At 32.6% G+C, this 13252-nt stretch overlaps 1 long non-coding RNA gene and 1 other non-coding gene across 2 annotated transcripts; both read left to right on the top strand.

Moving 5' to 3' along the window:
* Positions 1-239: 239 nt before the first annotated feature.
* On the top strand, positions 240-12764 carry LOC145728505 (uncharacterized). The gene is made up of 3 exons (XR_014178097.1): positions 240-497; positions 12171-12263; positions 12317-12764. It is a non-coding gene; the product is annotated as an uncharacterized LOC145728505 (long non-coding RNA).
* TRNAR-UCU (transfer RNA arginine (anticodon UCU)) lies at positions 7740-7812 on the top strand. Its single transcript has one exon. It is a non-coding gene; the product is annotated as a tRNA-Arg (tRNA).
* Positions 12765-13252: the final 488 nt, after the last annotated feature.

Raw genomic sequence — 13252 nt, forward strand, 5'->3', positions numbered from 1 at the left:
ACATGAAAACCCCTATAAGTTATAATTTATTTACCCCAAAGTGGACCTGTGAGAAGATTTAAATGGTACAGGTGAGTTTAGTACTTGCTACTCCATAACACCATTATACAAATTCAATATTATGCAAAATTATGGAATTTCAAATGGGAAGATGCAGGCATTTCACCGTGAGACTTTTTCTATCCCCACAACAATAAAAACACCCGTTCAATTGAGGATGACAAGTTTTCCATGGGAAATTGGCTTTTAAAACGTAATAATTTGCTCTCAACCTCAAGGAACTATAAATTGAGCAAGTAGAACAGATGTTAACTGAGTTTTTCCAACGGTCAACAAAAGAAGTGACATTTGCTCCTACCGGTGTCGGTGAATCAAAAGAAACACCGAACCTAGATAAGAAACGGAGGGATGCTGTTGGACAATGGTCTCAATAGAAAAACGACCGTTGCTTCGGTCAGTTCCTTAGACCAAACCCGTCCGGAGATGATAGGCCAAAGGTTAGTAAAATAACGTTTTTTAGAGATGATCTTGGTTTTTTGTCGTAATGGATCACAGAAGACTATGATGAGAAGGTTTTTGGGATTACTCTAATGCGTATGCAACTGAACTATGATGATTTAATCTCAGGATTGTTTGATTAAAATTTTTGTATTCTGAGTACACACTTTCAGTATTTGCAAAAATTTTAGTGAGTGATTTTACCAATCACAAACTACTCACTGTACTGATATTTACGTAAATGCCGCACATCTGCACTCATCTTTACTATACTAGTTTGGCAACTAATATTACAGGCTTCTTAGATATATTTTTATTATTAACAATCGCATTATGAAAGAATCACCTTTCATTGGGACGTTGTAATTAAAAGGCTTGGTTTGTACTGTGGAATGTATGATATATTAGTAGGTATAGAAAAAAGAAGTGGATTAGCGCACGATAATAAGTAAATGGCATGTAATCTTGCATGTAATCAATATAACCTTTCTTTAACAAATATGACTTTGTCCTCAAGTTTGTTTAGATCTGTTTTTTTTGTAAAAGGATTTAGAAAACTTGCATTTACCTTACCCAACCTAACCTAACCTAACTTTAATCGATATAAGAAAGGCTTCGAAAAGAAAAGTTTTGAAAAATATAGCCAAGTTATCATCCAACACCAATCCAACTAAAATGTTGTTATGGTACTGCTGGTTATACTGGAATCACTCATTTTAGATGAAACATCTTTTGAAGTATATAGTATGTGCATCATAACCTATGAGTAGTATATTCAATTGTTTTCATGATTTTGACGCTTGAAAAATGAAATGTTTACAATTTACCAATAGCATCTAACCAGATTGAGAAAGAGCAAAACCTGTTTGCATGTTTCTCATTTAACTTTTTATAGTCAGGGTATAATAGCAAAGCTTGGCACGTGTCAATTTTTACTGTTTCCAGTTTTGTGTCAACTGTCAAAATTAAAAATTACAGAACATTGCCGTATTGTTCTATTTCAGTTTATTTAATACAAGCTGTGGCTCTCTATTAGAATTGCCAAAATAGTCATAAATGTAATAACATACAAAGTGTTCCGCTTAAATTAAGCAAGTTGAAACCTATTCCCGTATAATAAGTGTCATAACATTGAGTCTTACTGACTCTACTATGTTGTCAAATTTTCAAGTAGTTTTTACTAGGTGGTTTTTGTTCTGGGGCACTCTGTAAATGTAGTTGCTATGTGATATTATTTCGAATTTTATATTTCAATATTTTAAATTAAAAACAATTTCCTCTTTTCCAAAAACGATCAAAACTTAATTACTTCCTAAGAGATTTGTCTCATTAGTAAAGGTTTCCAGTAAAACATGTTTGTATAGTACTGAGTGGGAGATCACAACTTACTCTGTTCCTGCAAGTCGAATAAACAAGTACAGTTTATCAAGTCTTAGATTAAACATGACTTATTCAAGAAAAGCAATGTCAAAGACTTTTGCCGGTAGGAATTACAGTAAAAACCTATTTTTTAAAGTTTTATAATCTGACCGTATCTTCGAATTTCTCTTTTACTATACATCCAACCAATGTAGTGTTATAAACGCTTTCTCAGCATGCGAGTAACAAATCACAACGGCTTTTCATGTCATATAAGTGAATGGTAATTTGGATAGAAAAATATTCAGCTGTTTGACGTGGAAGCGCGAGAGTCTTCGTATCGAAAATTTATATCACCCATAAAACACCCAGAGAGATTCATAAAGTGTTTGGCTTCGTTAGATACGGCGGACGCAAATTGCCAAAAATGCCCCAGAGTGGCCATAAAAATGTTTGAGTGGCAACAAACAGTTAGTTAACCCGTTCGTCGGGTCGGGTTTCTTGGTTTCTTCAGACTGTACGACCTCGATCTTTATCTTAGAAAATCCACTGAAGTGAGAAAAAATCAAACAATATTATAAATTGTGTAAGGTACCAGCTAATAATTATTATTATTATTGGATAGCATTGTTTGATACGAGACTAATATAAGAAGTCTAACTCGCAAGTACAATAATAGCAATTGTTTATATCAACATGAAGGCATGTGGGTTGCGTAATGACGTCCACTTAAATAATATAAAATATTTTACCAAGAAAACTCGCTTTAAAAGCCTGTTGTTCCAAGTGCAAATCAAGGTCGCATGGGTTTAGCTATTGATTATTTTCTAGGTCAACGGGAATAGTTAACAATTAACTGCGTTTTACACGAGAGCACAAAGAACCAGAGGTGATGTTCCTTCGGCTCTTTGTCACACTCTTTAACAATACACCAAACCTAGCGATTTACCTGCAAGATAGTAAAACATGCTAGATATCAGATTAGAGATCCGCCCAGCAGCTTGTTTACTGTTACCAACAATGGGATTACCATTAAGTATTAAAATTTAAATGGTCGCTATTGTCACCTCGTTTACGTTCCATTGAACGGCTTGGTGGTCTTTTGCTAAAGCTACTTAAGATATTGTTATTGAGAAGCTTCTTCATGAATTTCAGATATTTAATTGATCCTAAATGTCTGAGAGTTTTCTAGAATATATTATTCTTAGAAGCAACCAAACATCATCTTGGTTGGTGTATGTAGACCTTGACTACCAACATTTCTAAACAAACAAAAAAATATGAAAGAAGAAATGTTTGTGGCTGGTTGGTTATGGCTATCTCTTTGAAGATCATGTCAATTTATTCTAAAGATTCTTATTAGATACTATAAAAATGCCTCAAATATGATCCATATCGTCTATATGAAATATGAAATTTTTCAGATCCTATAATGCGTTAAGGCTAAGTCTATTAATAAAAGTACAGTTTTAAGCACAATTCATGCAAATGTTATAGGCGATAATATAAACAGAACAACTCCATAAATCTTCCTATTCGATTCGAGCTGTCTACTAAAATATCAAAGAATTTTTGAATTAATTTACTAAATACTGTTTAAGCATATTCAAAATTTTATAAACTGATGCTCATTCGGCCTTGTCGGTAGATTCTTAAACTTTTATTTACAATTCAAATTTTTTGAATATTTATTAATAACCTAGAACTACTTCAGTAAAAAGTTTGAAGCAAATTCGGAAATCGTCCTTAATTTCTTTTCGCGTGCTTAATTTTTGCAACATTTCGGATAAATTAGCCAGCTCAATAATTTTAACACATTCTTCTTCTCTTCTTTCCTGACGCTGAACAAACTCAATTTCCCTTTAAAATATGTCCAATATATGATAGTTTTTGGAGAGAACTTCAAATAACTTCTAATCCTTCCAATAGTTCATTATAATTGTCGGATGCCAGGAGAAATTAATTGTTTATTGCCAAAACTCTCTAACGCCCTTTAAACTATCCAAAAATCTTTAAATATTTCTGAAATCATTTTGAAAATACAAGAGAATACACAAAAAACTTCTATATCTTAAGTTTTTCATTTCAAAATTGTCAGAGTCCTCTAAAACCATTTAAACCATCTAATAACGTCATCTTACTATAGTCAGATTTCTGTACATTTTTCTATCCACACTGAAATATTAATAACGTTATCGTTTACGATCGTTACCAAATTACCATTTAATTATAGTTACATGTCATATTATTGACACAAAACAACTATAAAGTTTGTTTTGAAAATATAATTTCTTGATGTTATAGAAGTTTCCGTTGCAAATGATATTTTGTTAAAATAAGATTCTACAACATCAAATTTTGCTCAATTGTAATAATACTAAATTGGATATCATAAATTTAAGTAAATCACACAGTACTTTTTCCGTTATAAAACTAGTTTGAAAAGCAGAAAAATAACCGGACCTTAGACAATATCACAAGATATAGGGACAAAAAGGGTCCAGCGGTAGCACGACGTTATTTTTTCCAGGGTCAGCATCCGATCATCTCATCTCCGAGGGGGTCACAATGGACCTAATCAGGTTTCTATGAAAAACTAGACTGGTCAACACACGGTTTTTATGACCCTTCTTCTTATATGTAACGGTCAGTACAGAATCCGGCTTGTATCTGTGTCTGTTTTTCCACCCGATCTATTTATGAGAATCAATATTTAGACGAGCTTTTTGTTAGCGGTTTTTATCGAGGTTTAAGAGTTTACCCCATTTAGCACAAGCCTATTGAAATCTAGAAACCACTAAACGCTTTTGCTTTTACCTACTTAATGTATGCTTGCACACGTCCTACGGTCTTTTTTGCATTAAGCGAAGAAAACCTTATAAATATCAATAGAATTTTTAAGTGAGCTCTTTTGTACGAGTGTTACTCGGTGGCAAAATGGAACGAAGGTGTCGTACCTGCGCAACAATCCGATGTCTAAATTATTCCGGCCCTTTACGGCGAAAAATGACTTCATAACGCAGCAACAGGGCCATTAATAACGAAGATAAAGCCATGTTCACACAGATCCGCGCCTCCATAACTCCCCGACAACATGCTCTTGCTCCAGACAGAGGCTCTACGTGTATTTGTTCGATCCTTGTTCGCTCCAGGAATCGTCATAAATCGTTCGCCTTTTACGTTATACAGGGCGTTTCGAGAAATTTATACACTCAGATGGCATACTTTGACCTATGAAGAAATTGATATTACAATCAGCTTGCAGCAATCTACTTCAGAACTTCCTATACAGACCATAGAAAGAGTATCACTTTAACAAAACCTTTATTTAAATTTGAGTGAGTAGGAAAATTTTTAAATAAACCAACACTTATAAAAAGATATTATTTTCATTTATTACAAATTGCAATTTGTGTTTTAGTTGTCACTTTGCAATTAGATGCAAATTGATAAACATTCTAAAATCCTTAAAGTATAAGAAATAATATTTTTTCAGGTTTTTTTACCCTGACACACTAATTTATATTAAGGAAGTGCAGTGAAGATTAAGTCAATTTGAGAAAAACGGTATTTTTATGGAAAACTCTTCAAAGACTCTTTAAGAAGGTCTTTTCACGCTTTCAGTGGCTTGGAACCAAAAAATTGATACCAAATCACCATACTGCAATTTACAACCATTTGCATACCTTCCATGCAGCTCCAAAGGTCTTAAAAATGTTTTGCCAATTTTCTTTTGTACCAATTTCATCGTCCCATACCGCTAGCAAAACTTTTTATAGAAAAACCGTTCTTTTAAAATAGAAAAAACATTTTTAAAACGTCTGGAACTGCATGGGAGGTATGCAAACGGTTGTAAAGTGCAATGTGATGATTTTGTATCAATTACATGGTTCCAAGCCACTGAAAACATGAAAACCCTTCAAAAAGGGTCTTAGAAGAGTTTTCCATAAAAATACCGTTATTTTGAAATTGGTAAAACATTTTTAAAATCCCTGGAGCTACGTGGAAGGTTTGCAAATGGTTGTAAAGTGCAATTTGGTAATTTTGTACCAATTTCATGGTTCCAAGCCACTGAAAGCACAAAAAACTGTTATTTTCAATTTCAAATGACATTTTTTGGGGAAAAGGAGGGTTTGGAAAAGGTTGCACAATTTAGTGATTTTGTGCCATTTTTGTTGTCTCAGAAAACTAAAAACCTAAAAAGACCTTCTTGAGTAGTGTTTTAAAGAACATTAAAAAACCGTTAATTTTAAATAAAAAAAAAAAAATTTTTAAGAATTCTGAAGCTTCATAGAATGTTTACAAATTGTCGTAAAGTGCTATTTGGAGATTATATACTAATTTGACCGTCTCAGATCATTGAAAGCATGAAAAAGGCCTTCTTAAGGGGTCTTTCACAGTAAAACCGTTATTTTGAATTTCAAAAAACGTTTTTAAGACATCTGGAGCTGCATGAAAGGTATGCATTTTACAACAATTTGCAAACATTTGCCGATCAGCCGTTGCATGATCAGCCGTTTCCGAGATATTTCAATTCTTTCAAAGCAAACTTTGAGCCACTCCCACCACTTTATATGAAGAATAGAGTTATTTTTCACAGTTCTATCTGTTCACTGTATAAACTGTTGTAGGATAAAACAAAAAAGACAAAAAAAATAACTTCTTTACCGACAAATAAGCGATTTTAATAAGCGTATCGGCTTATAACGTGCTGATACACCCCTGGGAAAAGCCACAAGGTAGACAGCTAGTCACCAAAATCCGGATATTTATGGAGGTTATTTAGAAGAATGTCAAACAACTGGTGTTTGCTGTTGAGCTCCTGTCAATAGATACCGTAAATAAACAAACGTTTTTACTATTAGGAGACAGATGTGAAATAGAGACGACAATAATTAAAGCAAATACAACGTAAATTGATGGTACGTCAATGGGGATTTCATCATTTTGGTCATACTGCATTGTTCCAGTTTAATTGGTAAAAAAACATGTTGGCCTTTATTTCTAGTATACCTGGGATGGAAAGATACCTGCTCCCCATAACTTTATAGGTTATTGGGCCAAAATATCGTTACATCTCCCAGTCTAGAAAGTATAAAAGAAAGGAAAAAAGAATAATCTTCGACGATATCCCGCAGAGCTAATTCCGAAACTCACATATGTCTTGTTCACAAAACCAAAACTCGAGAGAGTTCACTAAATATTAGCTTTGTGCAAGATAAATGGGTTTATTTAACGCTTAAAAATTGCTTCTTGTCTAATTAATCTTTTTTCATTTTTTGACTGGTCGTGATTGATGGCTGCCCATTTATATATCTATACCCTATTCTGATTGGACCGTTTATTAGATTCAATTACTATTATCTCTAGCTGAGATTTCAGTTGCTAGATTTTGGTAAAAACCAATTTTTTAGGAATAATGTGACTTAACTCTTGCTGTGACTAAAGAGCCTTAGAGAAATGAAAAATCTTTGAAGTTTGAAAATTATGCTTCATATCTCAATATTTCAGTTCCACAGGTAAAATTATAAAAATATACTAACATTCAGATTACAAAAGAATTCACAACATTGCAAAAAATCAACAGTAACTTTATGTTGTTTTTAACTGTCGTTTGTGTAATACTTAGATGTATGATATTGAGACACTCTGTACATTTAATTATCAATTTTAGTTAAGTCAAATGCCTATAGGAAATTCTGTATAGTATAAAATATTATAGTATTATTTAATTTTTATACTTTTTAAAAAATAAATCTATGATTTTGTTTTCATTTTCACGTTTCATAAAGTAACAAATAGATATTTGCATTATTAAAATCATATTTAACTACAATTTTGCTTGTAGTAAGTAAACAGCGTAGATGAACTATTGCTTCAATGTCCCTGTAGCGCAGAGGATAGCGCGTTGGACTTCTAATCCAAAGGTCGCGGGTTCGATCCCCGCCAGGGATGCAGTGTTAAAACTTTTTTTATTTTTTTTGCAAGATTTATTTTATAACATTTTTAATTTTATTTGTTTTTTAGTTTATATTCCTTATCCCTATTTGTTTTTCGACATTGTAATGATAAAATAATTTCATTTTACAAACATTTTAAGATAAAGTTGTTTCTAGCTAATGGACGCCTTGTAGCATCTAATTCGATTATTATTAATAATTATTATTTTTTCATCTCTAGAGAACATTTGAACCAAATTTGAATCTTGAAAAATTCAAATTTATAAATAATGGGTGTAGTGTAATTTTTAATAAGGATTAAAAAGCAATATTTAAAGTTAAATAGTAAATATAAGTATGGACAAAAAAGAAACAAAATGAATTAAAAAAATATCTAAATTTCAACTAAAAGTCATGCAATCTACAACAACTACTAAACAATCCAATCATAAAAGTAATAAATAAATAATCCTCAAAATTAAAATATGTTACCAATGCTTTCATTTTAATTACTTTTTACTCATAATAAATTAAACACATGAATTTGGATTAATAAATTTTTTGGCCTATAGGTGAGCTGGAAAATGACTGAGTCCGTCACTGGATTCTACGGATAAATATCTATACGAATCCGCTCTAACTACTTCAAAAAGTTTAAAATTATCTGAGATAGCAGCGCTAACTCAAAAATTATTTATATGATTCTAATCGAATTCCAATATTTCATAATATTCCCCTGTATCTTTAAAACAAAAAATCTGCTGACGCCATGTTTAATTTAAAAACAAATAGCCCAAAGTCGCAAAACCGAAACCCTGTATCTTGATGATAAGGAAAATATCTAAAAAAGTGTCGAAGATATTTGAATTTTAGGTTATTTGACAGGTGTTTCAATTTACAAATATTCAATTTAATGATGACATGTTATTTTTGTATAACTCTGTATATAAAAACCAGCAGAAGGCAACAGAACTTTTCGTAAAACTAATTTTTCAATTAAAAATAACAGGTACCACATGGTAAGTAGTTCAAAACCTCTGTTGAAAAGGTTTCAGCTCAACCTTCATCTGAAATACAGAGTAGAGTACATATCATAAATAATCAGATTACATCAAAAAAAAATTTAATTTTATAATACTTTTTTTTAACTTGGGCTGCTGTATTGGCATGACATACAGGGTGTCATAGTTTAAAATATAGATTTGTCTATTTCTAAAACATTTTTAACTAGTTTTGCTACTACCACAGAATTTTGTTAAGTTGAGTTGGAATTCGGAGTTCAGGAATTCAAGTTGCGTATTATTTTAGTTGCAGCTTCTAGAGGACGCCATCTTCAGTTCTCTGCAACCGCTTAAATTAATAAAAATCTAAATGTTCAATGTTTATTTCACTGACTGACTGAATCATTGGTCAGTGAAGTTTAATATTCATATTTGTTTTTGTCCTGATGCACTGATCAGTTTGGAGTATTTTGCATTGGGTAAACATGTTGATCAAATTAGTCTTGAAGTATACAACTGTTCTCAGACATAATGAAGACAATGTCCGTCAGACCTACCATGAAGCAAGAGAAAATCAGTTCTCATCACATGAACGACCCCTTTAATTATGAAGTGGTCACGGTCTAAAATGCTACAGCCCAATGATAAACTATAACGAGAATCCTTGGCGTTTTTCGCGGCTTTTCACGCAACCCATAGAAAATAAAACAATACCATAATAATTACCAACGCACACGATTGCGTGGCGGTAAATCATAAAAATTGCTGCGCCTCCTTGTTAGCGGAACCATAGATATATCCTTTTAATTGAGGAATCTAGTACCATGTGGGTGAACTTCAGTCAAACTGACTTAACGAGCTAATTAATTTATTAATAATTTGTTTTATCTGGTTTCTTAGGATTTCCTTTTAAACTTTTAAATTTCCGTCAGTGATAAAGGTACCGCTACACCCACTCGCAGACGCGATTACATGTGGAAGGAAACCACAGCGATTGATATAGAATTGCTTAAGGTTATGTAGTACGTGCCGACAGTTTGGCTAAATTGATTAAAATCCATGTGTATTGCGGTTACATGGGCAACATTTTATCAAATAGTACTGAAAGCGGTTAATTCAAACCGTAATAACGTCCTTAAATTGATTAGGAGGTCGATAGTACTTTGAAAGCTGGTCATTTAGGTTAGCCATATCAACGCGTGGCTGGTAAGTAGCCACCAATTACAGATGCCCACCAATTATGCGGTAGTTTTTCTAGGTTCACAAGGCGTACCACTTTAAAGCTGTAATTAATATTACCCAAGTATAATTAGTGAGCAGTAGTGTGGTACCCAAAGTGTTATTAAAACAGACAATCTATAATTTTAGGTCTAAGTATATAAATTATACTGTTGAACATAATAGTAACTAAATAGTGATATTTGTACAAAATGTAGAAAAATCAAGAGTATTCCTATAAAGAACTGGTTGTCATTTATATTGGCACAAGGTTTTGAAATTTGTGACGTCATTCTAATTTAACTTAATTTTTCGTATAGCTAATTCACGTAGTTCTCTTTTTTATCACATCCATGTAATATTTGCATGTAAATTAACTTTTCCACGGAACTTTTATAGTTGTGGCTTTCGAAAAAGCTAAAATTAGTCTGATGGATAAATTTTGCTTCAACGCTCTGATATGAACTTGATTTGCAACCTAATTATGGGAATCAATTTTCTGTATTTTTATTTAATCTTAAAGTTTAACAAAAAAATTGTTTCTTGTTAGTTTGATTTTTTTGTCTTAATTCTAGGAACTAATTTTACAGTTTAACTAAGACTAGTTTTCTGGAAAATATTATTAGATACATTTACAATCTTTTCATGGAACGAATTTTGATTCGAATAAGGCTTCAATTGCATTTTTGAAGTGGAAGGTGGATTTTTTGCATTTTTGAAACTGGAAGCTTACGGAAGTTAATCGGAGCTTTCAACACACATGAGTTGTTTAGTGTCTTCTGATAATCGATATCATTTCTTTTCAAAGTTTGTCCTTTTAAGCCGCTGGTCTAAAATGCAGTAAATAAAAATTCTCCATTCAGAAGTAGTATAAAAACCACTGTCTTTTTTGGTATATTTTCCAACTGCACTATTTTGAGGAATATCTGGCTTTCTTCTCTCTCTTTCTTCTGTGAAAGAGTACTGTACCTATCTTTTCCTTCTTCTGGTGTACCCCATTACTGGAGGTTTGCGATTACAGCATCAAAATTCAAAATTGTTGAACGTTCATGTCCGTCCAAGCTCTGATGTTACGGAGCCATGATATTGTTCTTCTGTCTACTCCTTTCCGGCCTTCTACCTTTCCTCTAATTATTAGTTGTATTTGTCGTTTTTCATTATATGGCCCCGGTACGAGGTCTTTTTCTGTCTCTCTATCTATCTATCTAAACAGCCCTAAACAACCATCTTTGCATATGGGCCTCCTATTCTTTCCTCCATCTATCGTTGGCGGAGGAAAGAATAGGAGGAGAAATCTTTTTCTAATCTATCTTAGTCTACCTCTGAGAATTTTCACTTGATTTAAATCAATCTACTCACTTGAAGCGTAATAACTAATTTTGTGGTAAACACATTTTCCAGTTGACATTTTCAATATTTAAGACCATGTTCCACATATGACACAAATAGAGTATTTCTGACGTCAAAACAAAATTAAATCAAACACGCGCATTAAACTGTTCCCTCCTTATCGCAATTATCCGTTGATTGCTCTTAACAGTTTTGCTAATTAATAACTACATCTATTAATTATTAATGATACGTTTCGGCCAGTTAAATTTGAATATAAAATTGTCAGTTCAAAACCGACGACAAGTCCGAAGCGAATATTGATAAAGACTTGTGCATATTTTACATTAATATTACTGATGTGTTCTTACCGGGCAATTAGCTTTTAAATAAAATTAGTGTTGATTGATTAATTGCTTGAAAAATGGATTGCAGAACGATTGCCATAGCCCCCTCACGTGGTTTCTAGATAATCGAGGATCAGCAAATCGCGCAAAAAGGTGACCGATATTATTTCTTGCCATCTCATCAATTACGCATAACGTATTGTTAATTTATTATTTATTGTAGGGTAATTAACGCCATACATTATAACCAAGAAAAAATGCACGGTTGAGTCATTAAAACAACACGCTGGCAGTGTTAAGAGGAGAGTCCCATCCCACTGTTGTCTTTTCCTTACGTTATTAACGATTTCAGTAGGCGATAACCTTTGATTATTAAATCCCTAAGAACCGAAATAAGTTTATAAGTAACACATGGGTACAGTTTGGTCTAAGGAACAAGACTCATCTATTATCCATAATAAACCAACATTTTTATGTAGTTTTAGGTATCCATGTCCATGCATAGTCCAAAGATTCTCTATGGGATAACAACAATATTCTTCCGAAAAAATATGGTAGATAAAACCTATGACGTAAGTAAGCAACAACAGAGTCCTAATAACGTAACCAAACATTTTGTTTACAGATCAATTCACTGACAAATTCTTCTGTTCTTCATTCTAACCAAAATCTTCAGGTGCAACAGGATCTTCACCTGTTTTTATTGCCTGTCTAACTGACGGTTCTGTTTGCGTATCGCATTTGATATCTCCTTTACACCTGTTGTTAGATTTTTTTACGTTCACATACGGATTGAGTTACGGTGGTAGTCCGGGCATGCGTGAAAAAACATTTTGATTTATAATGGCAGGTGATCGGAAACGAAACGATCAAGACAAGTATTTTTGTTCAGTCTATGCCAGCCTTGACCTTTAAAAGGAAACCTTAGGTTTTAATGAAATAATGTATTCGGCTGGGTCATTATTTAAATTCTTCTTCGTTGACATGTCGTAGTGTTTTATGTGTTGTAACAGCATACGGTTTTGGTTAGATGTCATTTGCACCAACTAACAATAAAAATGTGTTTAACATGTATCTTGATTTTTTTTTTGAAAGAAGAGAGTTTGTTAGACAGGGCATATTATTTATAAAAAAAACACTTGGTTTTTTAGTTTTTTATACGTTAGAAGATGATGGCAACCATAATAATGGTTCACATCACCTTTAATAACGTAATTAATTCTGATGTAGAATTAAAGGGCTTAACAGAGATCTATTAATATATTCTATGTTTAGTATAGTTTTAACCATCTCATCATATGATTGTTGCAAATAAATAATGCAATAACGGTTTTTGAAAATTTGTAATCAAAACTGAATGAATCCTAATTTTAACGTATGTCACTGTAATAATTGGACTTATCAAGAGAAAGACCTGTAGAATGTGACAAGGACCCGTTATTGTCAGCTTCTTCTGTTACATTCTATCAAAACTTCTCCTGAGATTTCCTTTCCCTGTTTTCAAGAATTAGGCCCCAGTTCTATCTATAACTGTACACCTTGTTCTAAGATAGAGTCAAAA

This window comes from Ips typographus, linkage group LG4, assembly GCF_016097725.1.
Source record: "Ips typographus isolate SLU linkage group LG4, UJ_Ityp_2.0, whole genome shotgun sequence".
Lineage (NCBI taxonomy): Eukaryota > Metazoa > Arthropoda > Insecta > Coleoptera > Curculionidae > Ips > Ips typographus.